General features: G+C 37.7%; 1 protein-coding gene across 10 annotated transcripts in view; it reads left to right on the top strand.

Moving 5' to 3' along the window:
- Positions 1 to 15,475, top strand: part of Macrod2 (mono-ADP ribosylhydrolase 2) — a 2,017,257-nt gene that overhangs the window by 200,690 nt on the left and 1,801,092 nt on the right. The window contains exon 4 of one of the 10 annotated variants that reach the window (XR_010064912.1): positions 1 to 15,475. This exon is cut by the window's right edge and continues 38,631 nt beyond it. The exons of 8 other annotated variants lie outside the window; for them this stretch is intronic. The gene's annotated coding sequence lies outside the window, so the exon portion shown is untranslated. One more of the 10 variants, XR_010064913.1, reaches the window with a different exon arrangement.

Below are 15,475 nucleotides of genomic sequence, written 5' to 3' on the forward strand. Positions count from 1 at the left end.
CAGATGAGATTAAGACCAAATGTTTCTTTACTGATAGAGGTGGAAGAGTGGAGCCTTTTCCAGGTAGAGGAAGTACCACAAACCGAGGGATGGAGAGAGGATACGATTTGATGCTTTGAATAACCTGTAAGATGTGCAAAACCTTCAAAGTAGTGAAAGAAGCCAACCAGGCAGATGCAAAGGTATCTTGGAGGCTCCTGTAATCTTGCAGTAAGTGGTGAGTCCCCAAAGTACTCTGTACTCTGATGGTAGATTTGGGGACAGAATGTACACAGTGAAGACCATAGGTTAGGTAGGAAGGTTGATCAGAGTAGGATGACTCCGTTTCTGATTTGGGTGTCTGAATCCATTGTAGTGTTACTAAAAATATTTTCAAAGGGAGTAAGGAAGAAAGACAATTATTGTAATTTCAAGTTAAAGGATTAAAGTTCACTTGGAATATCTACCTGGAACTGTTATCATAAGGTGTTTATGTCTCTGAAGATTAGAAGTTTGTTAGCTTTTGATATAGATGTAGAAGTGAATTTTTGTTTTGGAATTACAAGTGTTCTATAAGAGAAATTAACTGGAAGGAGATAGTTTAGGAACATGAAACAAGTAATTCTTAGTGCTAGCAACGCTTAGGAAAACAAGTTAGAGTAGCTCAGATGTTGCAGAGGTCAGAGAACTTATGTAGCACAATGTCAATAAGTCAACCACATGGGAGCAGGCGTCAGTGATAAGTACATCAGAGCATGTGTTAGACTCTTAGGAAGAGAGAAGGAGGATAACAAGATAGGGAGCGATGCAGGTCCGTGACCTGTACCTGTAAGACTGAGCAGGGTTTTAGTGGTTGGGATTATGATGTAATTATACCTTTCCTCCCTTACCTTTCCTCCCTCAAAACTGTCTCATAATTCTCTTTGCCCTTTGCTCTGTCAAATTTATGGCCTCTTTTTAACTTGCTGATATATTTATATTCCTACATACATAAATAAACGTGTCCAGTCTGTCCAGTGTTACTTGAATGTGTGTTTTCAGAGCTGATTTTTGGATAACCACTTAGTGGACTCTTCCCTGGGAAGACTTTCTCCAGTGCTCAGCACTCTTTTTGCCTGTAGCTCCTTATGTAGGGTGAGGCCTCCTTGGTTTCCCCATATCTATGTTAGCATACCTAACATGTTGTCCTTCTTCAGTCCAAGCACATGTTGAACATAAATAATTTTGCAGTGACCCCTTATGTAAGTATCCCTGGACTCAGGGGTCAGCAAAACCTTCCTCACTGTCTCATTGGGTTTCTTTATGGTCAACACTAAAGCATATGAAATCAATTATAGATTCCATGTTCCTTCTTCCTTTGTCTATCACAAGACATTTCTTTCATGGCTGTAATAATAGTATCTTAGTTGATTAAATCAACACTTGATGCCTTAATATTATCCAATAGGGATCATAATCAGACTTCATTTGTCTTAAAAAGGTTTTTTGTTTATTTGAATTGGTACCCCAAAAGCCTACACACTGCTGTCAGTTTTGAAGGTTCCCCACTGTTGCACCCTCCATGTTCACCTTGAGGCAAACTAGGGTCACTTCTTTACTCCCTTGTGTGTTTGCTTTGCTATGCAACCCTCTGTCCTCTGTGGCCATTGTAAACGAGTGAGTTGTTAGGCTTAGAACCATTGTTTTCTTGCTCTTTTTTATTTTTCAGGAAAAATTTCAAGTCAGATGTTAAATGTCTTGTAGATGATATTGAAACAGTAGCGTTCCGTTTTATGAATTGTTGATAATCTGAAATTATTCCTTTAATAATAGAAACATCAGAGTGAATCCTTCTTTTAAAAGGACCTGCCCCTACAGTGTCAGTGGTCTGTTCCAAAATTTCTTAGGTCTTCAAAATAGTACAATGAATATGAAATATTCATTTAAAATTACAGTGCTAAATAGATTTCCCTGCAATATCAATTAACTTATACTATTACATTGCACACATACTTTCAATTATTGTTTCCTCTCTTTCCTGTGTCCTTTTTTCCATCCCTTCAAAAACAAGCTATCTGTTCCCATGGAAGCCTTAACCAAGACAGATAAATATCAGCATCATGGTTGGAATACCAGAGCACAGTGCCAGCAATTATCCCACAATGTGTGTGTTGGCAATAACACACAGGGACTTGAGCGTATTGCTAATGGCCATCAAGGGTTGCAAGCTAGTCTCTAAACAAATTAAAGTGCCCCAGAGGACTTCTTCAGCACAGTATAATCAAGATTTGGAGATATGAGCTGCTTTGTTAGGGCTTGTTGTGAATTTTGCATTGCCCTATTGTATGTGAAAATTAGTGCCAACCTTGTAAACTGACCTACATAACACGCAGAACAACCAAGAAGACATTGAACTAGCCATAGAAACATGGGGTATCACTGAGAAGGCACATTATAATGCAGGGAATCCTAGTGTGGGAGTGAGAATGCAAGGACTCTGGGTTTAGATGGAGCTTGATTAGGGAAATGTGCTGGTATCTGTCATCTCAGAGCTGAAATGTGTCGATCCGCATCACCGAGCAGAAGGGTACTCCCAGGAATAGAGGAGTCTTTGGCTTAAATAAATCACAAAGCTGACTTACTCTCACTTTTTTTCTTTTTTAAAGATAACACTGACAATATAGGTCTTATCATTCTTATCAGAATAAATAAGAAAGATAAAGGGGATAAAGGATATATTAAAAAGTTGAGGGCTTTTTAAATTAAAGTTGATTTTTAAGAAAAATTATATGAAAATGCTCTTTTACAGTTCCTTTGTGCTTTGTTACACAATAGATATTAATGAAGTAAGAGTGATGAATATTTTCTCACTAGCACTCACACTTTTGTAATGCTGAATCCACTCTTTAAATATGCTGGATTTCGAAAGTCAGATTCTCTTCAACCTCACAGATAAAATAATTTATTTTTAATGCCACGTTTTAATAATTTTTATTATAGTTATAGTTTGTTGTATTGAAAACCTCCTCTTTACCCCTGCTAATTCTAATTCTGGGAAATATTCTTATAGGTGGTTCTCTCATTCTTTGTCAATATTACATAAGCATTTCATCTACTAATAGGAATTAATACGTATTATATCCATGAAGAGATTATAAGGCAGGGCACTAAAAACTGATACACATAAAGTAATTTGTTTTGTACCATCTGCATTATAGAAAAAACATGAAGTAAATTTGAAATCATACTAGAGCCATAAATATGTTAAGGGTTTACTATTGGGCAAATTTTTCTCAGAAGCAGTACATACAGCTGAGTGTGGTAGTACATATTTGTAATCCTAGAGTTTGGGAGGCTGAAGGAGGAGGACTATAAGTTCAAGAACAGCCAGGAGTGATACTCTGTTAAGAAAAAATAAGTACACACACACACACACACACACACACACACACCTCTCACACATCTCAACATACTGATTTCTTTCCCAGGTAGATTTAATGGTTAGAATATGCCCTCTAACCCGAAATAAAATATTCCTCTCTGACTCTCTTCTCGGTTGTAATGATTACCACTTCTAGATCATCTCACCAAATCTTCTAGACCTGGCAGCCATCCCGATGTATGAATACAGGTCCCTTGCTTCTCTTTGCAAAGCCATATTTCTCTTACTTTCTTAACTTCATTTTCCTTTATAATTATAGTATCATGGCCCTTCATAATTCTATTCAGACTCCTCTAAATAACTGGATTTGTTGTGTTGTAATTTCCTTAAAATGAGGATATCATCCAGGTCTGATGTGCTAGAGCATAAGTGTCCTACTGTCTGACTAATGTTGGTTGTCACATGGATGCAACCTAATACATGCCGTATGTAGTGTAAAACTACAGGAGACTCTGGTTAAGTGATCTTTACGTTCCTTAATCCTTTTCCTTCTTGTTTTGCTATATAAATGGCTTCAGCTCTATATTCACTTACAAGATGTGCTATATTCATATTATTTAAATACATATCTTTCTCTTTTTTTCCCAGAGCTGAGGAGTGAACCCGGTACAAACCCGGTACACATCTTTCTTTTCTGGCTTTCATCTTTGGTCCTTTCAAAGGAATTTAGAGTTCTAATTCCATATCTTTCTCCTGTGAATTGTGAATCTCCAACTCAAGTAGTGAGACTGGGAACTAATTTTTGTGCTTCTAAAGGGTGAATCACATAGGTATATGTATGTGGGGGGTAGGATGGATAACATAATTGATGCCTGACTTTTGCCAAAGTACCTGACATTTGATAACTCTACCTTTTTTCTTATTGTTGAATTTATGTTTAGGAATGTCAACAACTTTCTAGATGATCCTGTCAAAGTCACACAAATGTACTTGTACTTGGGAATAAACACAAGGTTGCAATATAGGACACACAAGTAGTGTTGGCTATGGAATCACCAAGAAAAGAAGGGAGGGCTGGGGTTTTCCTGGGGAAAATAGAAAAGGTGACCAGGAAGATGGGTCCGTGAGTAAGAGCACTAGGCACTCAACTTACATGGCAAAAGGGATGTGCATCAATATTCCAGCACTCCTATACTGAGACGGGAGGTGCAAACAGGACAGGTGCTCAGAGCCTAGAACATGCAGCATGTGGCATAGACAATGAGAGCTGTTCAACCCCAACGAAGCAGAAGGTGACATTTCACTCACAGATATTTTCTGACTTCCACATATGTGCCATGGTGTACATCCTCCCAAAGAGAAGAAAGGCTGGGGCAAGGGGAGGTGGTCTGAAAGAAGTTTATTGATTCCTGTGGTAGTGTGAGTGCTGGTAAGCTCTAGTTGTTAACTGGCTTCAAATAGCAAGTAAACACAGCTTAAAACTCACAGCAGTCTATTTCCTTTAGTAAGTTTGGGAGACAGTGAACTAAAGAAAGTGCTCCTGCAAGAAATCCACTGTCTTTATGATATATGTTATTAATTAGTTTTCTGATTGCTGTGACAAAATATCTATCAAAAGCCACTTGTGAAAGAAAGGATTTATTTTGGTGCCCAGGCTCAAGGCATGGGCTATTATAACAATGAAAATATAGTCAGGACCACAGGATCGCTACTCATACCACATGCATGGTTTAGAGAAAGGGACAGATGAATTTGGGTGTTCAGCTTACTCTTTGCTTTGTATTCTCTTCTGGACCCCAGATCATGGAAAGATGACATTGACTTTTTTATCATTGCCCAATTAAAACCGGTTAACTTTAACTGAATTTTAACTGCCACCTACAATAGACAAGAAAATGAGTCACAGTTCTGCATTGATTTTAGAAACATGAAATGTAAAAGGTAATAAATAAAAATATTTTCCCTTCTTTTCTTTTCTTCTGTTGGATTTTAATTTACATTTCAAATGTTATCCCTTTCCAGATTTTCTGTCCATAAACTTCCTATCCCATAGCCCTTCCCCCTTCTATGAGGGTGTTCGTACCACCCCTTCCTGCCTCCCCACACTGACATTCCCCTACACTGGGGGGAGGGAGGGTTTAGCCTTGGTAGGACCAAGGACTTCTCCCATTGGTGCCTAACAAGGCCATCTTCCACTACATATGCAGCCAGAGCCATGGGTCTATCCATGTGTACTCTTGGATGGTGGTTTAGTTCTTTGGCGCTCTGGTTGGTGGTATTGTTGTTCTTATGGGCTTGCAAACCCCTTTAGTTCCTTTAATCCTTTCTCTAACTCTTCCAATAGGTACCCATTCTTAGTTCAATGGTTGTCTATGAGCATCCCCTTCTGTATTTGTCATGCTCTGACAGAGCCTCTCAGGAGACAGCTATATCAGGCTCCTGTCAGCATGCAATTCTTAGCATCCTCAATATTGTCTGGGTTTGGTGGCTAAATGTATATGGGCTGGATTCAAAGGTGGGGCAGGCTGTGATTCGCCATTCCTCCAGTTTCTGCTCCAAACTTTGTCTCCATATCTCCTCCTATGAATGTTTTTGTTCCCCCTTTTAAGAAGTACTGAAGCATCCACACTTTAGTTCTTCTTGAGCTACATGTGCTCTGTGGATTGTATCTTGGGTAATTCGAGCTTTTGGGCTAATAGCCACTTATCAGTGAGAGCAGACCATGTGTTCTTTTTTGTGATTGGGTTACCTCACACAGGATGATAGTTTCTAGTTCTATCCACTTGCCTAAGAATTTCATAACATGATTGTTTTAATAGCTGAGTAGTACTCCATTGTGTAAATGTACCACATTTTCTGAATCCACACCTCTGTTGAAGGACATCTGGGTTCTTTCTAGCTTCTGGCTATTATAAATAAGGCTGCTATGAACATAGTGGAGCATGTGTCCTTGTTATATGTTGGAGCATCTTTTAGGTATATGACCAGGAGTAGTTTAGTTGGGTCCTCAGGTAGTGCAATGTCCAATTTTCTGAGGAACCTCCAGACTGATTTCCAGAATCATTGTACGAGCTTGCAATTACACTAACAATGGAGGAGTGTTCCTCTTTTTCCACATCCTCATCAGCATCTGTTGTCACTTGAGTTTTTGCTCTTAGCCATTCTGACTGGTGTGAGGTGGAATCTCAGGGTTGTTTTGATTTGCATTTCCCTGATGACTAAGGGTGTTGAACATTTCTTTAAGTGCTTCTCAGCTGTTTGATATTGTTCAGCTGAGAATCCTTTGTTTAACTCTGTACCCCGACACCTATGGTCACTTGATCTTTGACAATGATCAAAAACTATCCAGTGAAAAAAAGACAGCATTTCAACAAATGGTAATGGTTCAACTGGGGGTCAGCATGTAGAAAAATGCAAATAGATCCATTCTTATTGCCCTGTACAAAGCTCAAGTCCAAGCGGATCAAGGATCTCCATATAAAACCAGATACATTCAAACTATAGATGAAAAGTGGGGAAGAGCCTTGAACACATGGGCACTGTGGAAAATTTCCTGAACAGAACACCAATGGCTTATGCCATTAACAATCAACAAATAGGACTTCATAGAATTGCAAAGCTTCTGTAAGGCAAAGGACACTGACATTAGGACTAAATGGCAATCAACAGATTGGGAAAAGATCTTTACCAATACTACATCCTACAGAGGGCTAATACCCAATATATACAAAGAACTCAAGAAGTTAGACTCCAGAGAATCAAATAACCCTATTAAAGATATTGACTTTTTGGGTGGGATCACCCTGAAATTCCATGCAGACTCTCAGAGTTATCTTCTCTGTGGTTTTGGATCCTGTCAAATTGACAGTCAGTACTAACCATCATGCGATGTTGTCAGGCAAATCGTGTGAATACTCCCCCTTCATCTATCAGGGTTTGGCCTTTGTAACTCCATTTTGAAACTGATAACCATGCATAACCATAAACATGATAACCAACTGTTTAGAGGCCTTGTTCTTGATAGCATTTGCTCGTTTTAACTTTGAAAGACATAAAATTTGCCTTTTTGCTTTACCAAACAAGACTCATTCATTCTGAGATCCAAGATCTATTTTTTTTCTGTTCATCTTGCTGACCTTAATAAATTCAAAATTGTTAGGTTGACTTGTGCCTAAATCTCACTAATACCATGTATGGCTGAAGTAGGGTTCAAGTTCCCCATTTCTTTTCATACCATTGATACCTTTATTTTTTTCTATGCGAGTCATAAATTTATGTAAGGTGGCACTACAGATTCAGAATTTTCCCAAGAAAGTAAAAAGTCTAAAGATTCTTGAGTATGCTCTGGTATCTGTGGACCTTTATCTGAGAACCATTCAGTTTCTGCCATGAGATAGCTTTGACTGAGAGCTCTGGGGACTAGTGAAAGGGCCAATTGTGGTTATCCAAGCTTCTATTTCCTTTGCAGTTGAAGTGCCATCATCTACTTTTCATGACTCTTATGTGTTAAATTGACAATAGTAGCTATCTTCAGGCACCTTTTTCCTAATTGGTTGGAACTTTTCAAAACTAACACATCTTCTGTGAGAGAAAACTCTAAGCTCAGTTCAATTAATATTATTTGTGAGGCACTATTGTGGGTGTGGACTTGTTCCTGGTTTCATGGGTGACAGTTGTTAGACCAGGAAGGAGCTTGCTTACCTCAGAGCCTTTAAAGAAGATAATCAATTGGTAATGAGAATGCTGAGTTGATATAGACTGAGAAATCGATTTGGAGCCCAAGTGACAGTAATGATACTCATGAAATCCTGGTAACACTTTTACACACCAAGGACAGAGACATATTCAAGGAACAACTTATTGAAGGAACACACTTAAAGTGTTGTTTAAGAGGTTTCCAAAGAACTAGTTTACGTGTTTTGATGTTTCTGGGAGACTGAGATGTGCCTTAATGGCTTAACTAGGCATCTGGTGGTTAATTACACACTCGCGCTGGAAAGTCTTTAAGGAAAGGAGTGGAGGCTGTTGTTTAACTCTCATTTATTTACTTATTCATCAGATGTTCCCTTGATATCACCTCAGTGCAAGGCATTGTACTCTTAAAGAAAAATATGAGAACGGAGACTCTACCCTAGTCAAAGACAGAGAAAGGGATGGGGAAAACATGGGCAGAGGTTAGGTGAGCCCCCCACTGATGTGTTCTCTCACTCTCTAATCCTTTCATACTGCCGGAAAGATACAGAATGCCCATAGGATGAAGTATAATCTGCAGAATTCCTTGTGTTCGGCATCAGGCTAATTAAAATTAAAGCAAGCAACTGAACAATTTCTAGCTGGAGCATTGCATTGGCTCCTAGAAAGGAAACCTGATGCTTGGTTTTCATGCAGAGGGAGAAAATGTGTAGGAAGGGTTTTCAACTTCTTCTTATAACAAATGAGATAGAGCTCGGGCCTTCTGGTCTGTGGAAGGACATGCTCAGAAAGTCTTAGAGATAGTTAATGAACAGTGGATTTTCATTTGCTCTCAGATGGATTTTTGTTTTCAGGTGACCTTGATCTCGCTCCATAGCTCAGGCTGGTATCAAAGTTACAGAGATAAAGATCTATCAGCATTCACCTCTTAATTTATATGAACTTGAATCACTACCTCTGTCTGTGCTCAGCAATTTCCAAAGGGTTCACAATTTCATTGCAGTAAATACTCTTTATTTGTGATTATTCAAACATATACTTAGGCATCTGTTTATCCATATTCAGTCTCTTTTTTCTGTAAATGGACCTTTCAGTTTAGAATTGAGCTAGGCTATAGAGAGAGGATTGGTTATCTAGCAGTAGAAAAGCAATGATAATTAAGTTTAAAAAACTGAAATTAATTAGCATGCTCTATAGTGTATAGGTGAAACAGCACAGCTTGCGGACTTGCTTGGAAACAGTGTTTCCTGTATGCTCCAACCATCGCTTTCTAGGTCTCTTTATCACTTTTTAATCTAGTTGTATTTTAATATATGGCAGTTGTCACAATAAATATGTTTGCACAATATAAATTTGACTCTAATTAAATCCGAAGAAAATGAAATGGAATTTACTTCATGTTTACTATGTTAAGTTTGTTAAATTGTGTATTAAAGTATCCTGGTGATTACAGTATTATCATTTTGAATAAGAGCCTATCACATTCAGTGTCTTCTGCCTCTGGGTGCATCAGAAAATTTAGAGAGCTTTAAACAGTAACTACTATTATTTAGATGATATATTTTGTGTCTCTTTTGACACAAAATTTGACATGTTATATTTATGAACGATAGTGTAAATTTTGATACATGTTTATGATATGTAATAACAAAGCAGAGTAAGCAACTTATATGTTATCTTAAGCATATCATTTTTTTAATGTGTGGAGATTTTAAAACTTTTTCTTCTAGTTACTGAGAAATATACACAAGTAGGACTGGAGAGATGGCTTAGCGGCTAAGAGCTCTTACTGTATGATCATAAAGACTAAGGTTAAGATCCCAGCACCCACATAATAAGCCAGGTATCCTGCAAATGCCTGCAGCTCCTGGAGCTCTGATTCCCACTTCTGACTGCCATACATGCAAGGGTGTATGTACCTGCATACACACATGCACGCACATGCACACACACACACACATGCACACACACACATACTCACACACACATACATGCACATAGGTGTGACACTTTTAAATAGATATATACAGGATATAATTAGGTAGGATTCCTAGTGTTCCATGGCATAGTGGGGTGACTAGTTAATAATCTCTTAGATGATACTGTAAACATTCTGCAATTTAAGCAAGATTCCATTCTTTACTTTTTGCCCCATTCTCCCTTCCCCTCTAACTTCCTACCTGTCTTATTTCTTTCTTTCATGGGAGTTACACTAAGGACCTTGCTTGCTAAGCAAACACTTTACTGACAGCCCATTTCTAAACTCAGCCTTTGTAAGTATGATCCTAAGTTGCTCTGTTGTTAAGTTTATAGTTAATGGAGTCTTAGGGCGAGGGTAGTGTTAGATACAGAAGGACTCTGTGAGTGTTCCTGTATCAGTTCCGGGTAAGGAGGATATCCAAATGATGCTTAAGGAAGGTGATTCTATTAATAATGTCGGACACCTTAGATACTTAGATATATGGCACAATGGATGCTGGAGTGCCAAGAGATACAATTTTGTAGCTTGAGCAGAAGATATTTCTTCAGTTAAATTATTTCTTATAATCAAAGTAAAACATAGTTTTCTGTCACAGGATGTATTCAGTCTTCTTCCCTAGAACAAGACAAACACGCAAACAAGCAATCCTCCATCATCACTTACAGACAACTGCAGCAAGAACAATCTCCGGGCACCTGACTTACATCAGGGCAGTAAGTCAGTTCCTCGATCATCCCGTGCTTGAAGAAGTTTCCTCATAGCCACTCTGTTCCACACTGCAGTGAGTTTGCTGTTAGGCGTCTGTCAGGCTAAGAGTATTTTCACTGTGATGACAGCGATCACACCTTTAACAACAGACAGCAGCGTGCAGAGTCTCTGTATTTCATCAGTCTGTTTACATGATTCTTGATGGGTTGCAAAGATGATATGTTTGCTTCAGCAGATGAGAAGTGTACTTCTTAGAGAAGACTAATGCCTCTCTCGTAGGCCTTTAGTTCGTAAAAGACACGTCAGATTCGAAGTCAAAAATATCTAGCTTTTAATGCTTCTCCAATAATTCCTGAAGGTAGCAGCCTGTCTTTTCTTGTAGAGAAGCTGTACTCAAGAGCTGCAGTATAGATTCAGTGCTTTTCTCAGTATCTCTTGAACAGTGGAGGATGTGTCAGTCTCCCCAACATCTATAAGACATTGGCATTAATAAGGAAACATTCTAAATTAGTGTGTCTCCGGATAATTCAATCACGAATAATTGGGTGGTCTTTGAGAAATTGAAGATCTACTGTCAAAAGGAAATGTCTGCTCTCTGCATGACTTATCCATCAAAAAGGAGGGTTTCAATTCTAGTTCTCTGAATGGACAGGGGGAGCCGTCATGCTTGTCATCGACTTTAGTCCTTTTGGGAGACAACGGTAACTTGTGCTGTTTGGGGAGCTTACAGGGCCTCACCGGCCACTAACTTGTATCCCATACCTGGCTCTGGGATTCTCTCTCTCTCTCTCTCTCTCTCTCTCTCTCTGTCTCTGTCTCTGTCTCTGTCTCTGTCTCTCTCTCCCCTCCCCTCTCCTCCCTTCCCCTCTCCTCTCTTCTCCTCTCCTCTCCTTTCTTTTTTTGTGGTTTCCAGGGACTCTCTATGTAACAATCCTGAATGTCCTGGACTCGCTTGGTAAGTCAGGCTGGCCTCAAACTCACAGAGATCTGCCTGCCTCTGCCTTCTGAGTGCTGGAATAACAGGTGTGCACCACCACACCCAGCTAGGATTTTCGTTCAATAACACAGAGCTTCTAGGAGGACCATCATCCACCCATGGAGGGTACCTCCACTCAAGCTCTTTAATGTATTTTTAAATAACCTATAAAATGGTATATTTACATTGGGGTTTCAATAGATCCCTGGCTTTGGTTACCTATTTCCCACCATGTCCCTATCTTCTTACTTGTGGTTTCCTTAGACCTTTCTACTTCCAGTGTTTCCTTCTTCACATCACGTGTTCTCTTTCTCGCTTTCTCCTTCTAATGGCCCCCTTCTATCATTCTAGCCTTTATCAGCATTCAGTGTTAATGACACTACTTTAAAAATTCATAGCTAGGATCAACATAAAAGGGAGAACATGTGGTACTTCTCTTGCTTGGCCTGGGATACCTCCAGATCTTTCTACAAAATTCATAATTTCATTATTTTTTCCCACATAAAAGTTCTGTTGGGCATATGTACCACATCTTCATTAGTCATTACTCTGTTGATGAACACCTTGCTATGGTGAGTAGAGCCACAATGAACATGGAAGAGTATTTCTGTTGTAGGACAGAGTCCTTCTGTGTATACCCAGGCATTCTATAGCTCAGTCATATTGCAACCTTGTGTTATCTTTAACTTCTTGAGTAACTCCCACACTACTTTCAACAGCAGTTACACCAGTTTATATCCATTCCTAACACAAGCAAATGCGGAAGGCTTTCTAGTCTGGTGTTTTCTTTATAGTAGCCTGGAATAGTGGAGAATCTCAATTTTTTTTTCATTTTCATTTTCCTGGTAGCCAAGTACACTTTAAAAAATAGTTATTTTCTATCTCTAGTTCTTCTTTTGAGACCTCTCTATTCAGTCCTTCAGTCCACTCACTAAGTGGGTCATCTGTTTTCTTGTTTTTTTTTTAGTTATATGTAGATTCTACATATTAATCGTATGTAAGATGTACAGCTGGCAAAGACTTGGTCAACAATTTCCACTACAGAACAAAAGATTTTTAATTTTATGAGATGCTACTTGTTCACCATTGGCCTTTTTCATGAATGAGCGGAGTCTTGTTCATAGAGTCCTTATCTGTGTCTATGTCTTTTTTAAAGGCTTATTTTTATTTATGAGTACATGGGAATGTCTGTTTGAAGGTCTGCTATGTTAATTCATGCATCCTTGGAAGCCAGAAGAATGCATCAGATCTCCTGGAGCTGGAATTGCAGACAGTTGTAAACTACCTGATGTGGGTAGGGATTAAACTCAGATCCTCTGGAAGAGCAGCATTCTTAACCACTGTGTAATCCTCCAGCCCTTGTACCTATACCTTTAAGTGCACTCCACACTTTGTCTTCTAGTAGTTTCAGGACTATCATTTAAGGCTTTGGTCTATTTGAAATTGATTTCTGTGCAGGATGAGGGATAAAGATCAACTTACTTTTTTCTAAATATCGATATCCAGTTTCCTTAACATCATTTGTTGATGATACTACTTTCCAATATATATTTTTGAGTCCTTTGTCAAAAATAAGGTGGCAGTAGTTGTATGGACTTCTGTCTGGGTCCTCTATTTTATTCCATTGATCTATCTGTTCTTGTACCAGTCCTATGCTGATTTTATTAAAATGGCCCTGTAGTATAGCTTGATACAGGGCATTCTGACACCTCCAGTAGTGTTCTGATTGACAGTTCAGTATTGCTTTGGCTATTTAAGGTCTTTTGGCTTCCTTATGAAATTTAAGTTTTTTTTAAATTCTTTTAAAATTAAGTTGGAAGTTTTATTAGAAGTGCACTGAATTTGTAGATTGCCTTTAATAAGAGGGATTTTTCCATCTTTAACTTCTTCAGTGTTTTAAAATTTTTATTTAAATTGTTTCACTTCCTTGGTTGGGTTTATTCCAAGGTATTTCTGTCTTCTTTTGTTTTGTTGAGGCATTTTTTATGGGAATATTTTTAGGATTTCTTTTTCAGCATGGTTGTTGTTGATTTTTGTGTTTTGTAAACTGCCACTTTGCTAAAAGTGTTGATCAATCCAAGAGTTTCCTGGCCAAAGTCTTTGTGGTTCATTGTGTATAGAACCATGTCAAATACAATTAGAGATAGATAAACTTCTTGGTTTCCTATCTGTATTCTTCTCATTGCCTTCTCTTATCTTATTGCTTAACTATAACTAAGACTTTAATCTTTATATTGAACAAGATGTGGAGAGTGGGAATCCTTTCTTTGTTACTGGTCTTAGTGGGAATCTTGTGAATTTTTCTTTTTACTTAGTATGATGTTGACCATAAGTTTGTCACACATAGTCTTTCTATATTAGGTTGAGATTTGTTTCTCTTAATCCCTAGTCTATTCAGGGTTTTTATTGTGAAAGGATTTTAAATTTTGTCAGTGACCTTTTCTCTCAAAGCCCTATTGAAATAATGATGTGTTCTTGAGTTTGGTTTGCATATTATTTCTATTCAGAATTTCCATATCTATGTTAAACAAGGAGATTGGGCCTTTAATTTTCTTTCTTTCTTTCTTTCATTTTTATTTCTTTTTGTTGTACATTTGTCTTGTTTTGATATCAGGATAATAAAAGCATCATTAAAAACAACTGGAAGTATTACAGAATAATTTGAGGATTATTGACATTGATTTTTCTTAGAAGTCTGCACTGACTCCATCTGGACTTTGTTTAATTCAGAGATTTTTAGTTACTGCTCAGTCTTGCTTGTTACAGATTTGTTGAAGTTGTTTATTTCTTCTTCTTCTACAGTGTTTTAAATTTTCATCTTGGGATAAATGTGGGTAGTCATGTGCTTTAGAAATTCATCTATTTCTTTCATATTTTCTAGTTCACTGGAATATAAATTGTATGGTGTGTTCTATACATATTCTGGATTTCTCTGGTATTTGTGAAAATGTCTTCCTTTTCTGCTCTTTTATTATCTTGGGAATTTTTTGTGAATTTGGCTAAAGATCTGTCAATCTTGTTTATCTTTTCAAACAACAACTTTTCTGTCTGTCTGGTTCTTGGTACTTTTTGGTTTTTTTTTATTTCGTTGCTTATATTTTGATTTTAGTTATTCCTCCCTGACTACTGATTGATGTTTTGTTTGTTCTTGTTTTCCCAGTGCCTTGAAGCATTACCTTGTTTATTTGCCATCTCACTGGATTTTTTTTTCTTTTTTTTTTTTTTTTTTGGTTCTTTTTTTTCGGAGCTGGGGACCGAACCCAGGGCCTTGCGCTTCCTAGGTAAGCGCTCTACAACTGAGCTAAATCCCCAGCCCCTCTCACTGGTTTTTTTTTAAACTGTGCACTTTAAGCTTTCCTCTGAGGACTACCTTCATTGTATCCCATGAGCTAAGATATTCTGTGTCTTTGTCTATCCAATTCTGGAAATATTTGATTTCACTTTTTTTTCTTCTATGACCTATCGGTATAAATTTGTAGTATTATTCTATTGTGTTCATATAGAATGCATGAAATTACTTGAGTTCTTGTTTGTTGAAACGTATTTATATTATAATGTATGATCTACCTTGACGAAATTTCCATGAGCTCCTGAGAAAAATGTATATCATGTGTGTTGGGTGGAATAATCGGTAGGTGTCTGTCAGGTTCATTTGAGCTATGATTTTTTTAAATTTAAGTTGTTTATTTTTGGCTTTAATTGTGTACTTAGACAATTTCAAGTATTATTAATTTAATTTTTAAAAATACCATCTTAATTTTATTTACAAAAACTTATG

This window comes from Rattus norvegicus, chromosome 3 (genome assembly GCF_036323735.1).
Source record: "Rattus norvegicus strain BN/NHsdMcwi chromosome 3, GRCr8, whole genome shotgun sequence".
Classification (NCBI taxonomy): Eukaryota; Metazoa; Chordata; class Mammalia; order Rodentia; family Muridae; genus Rattus; species Rattus norvegicus.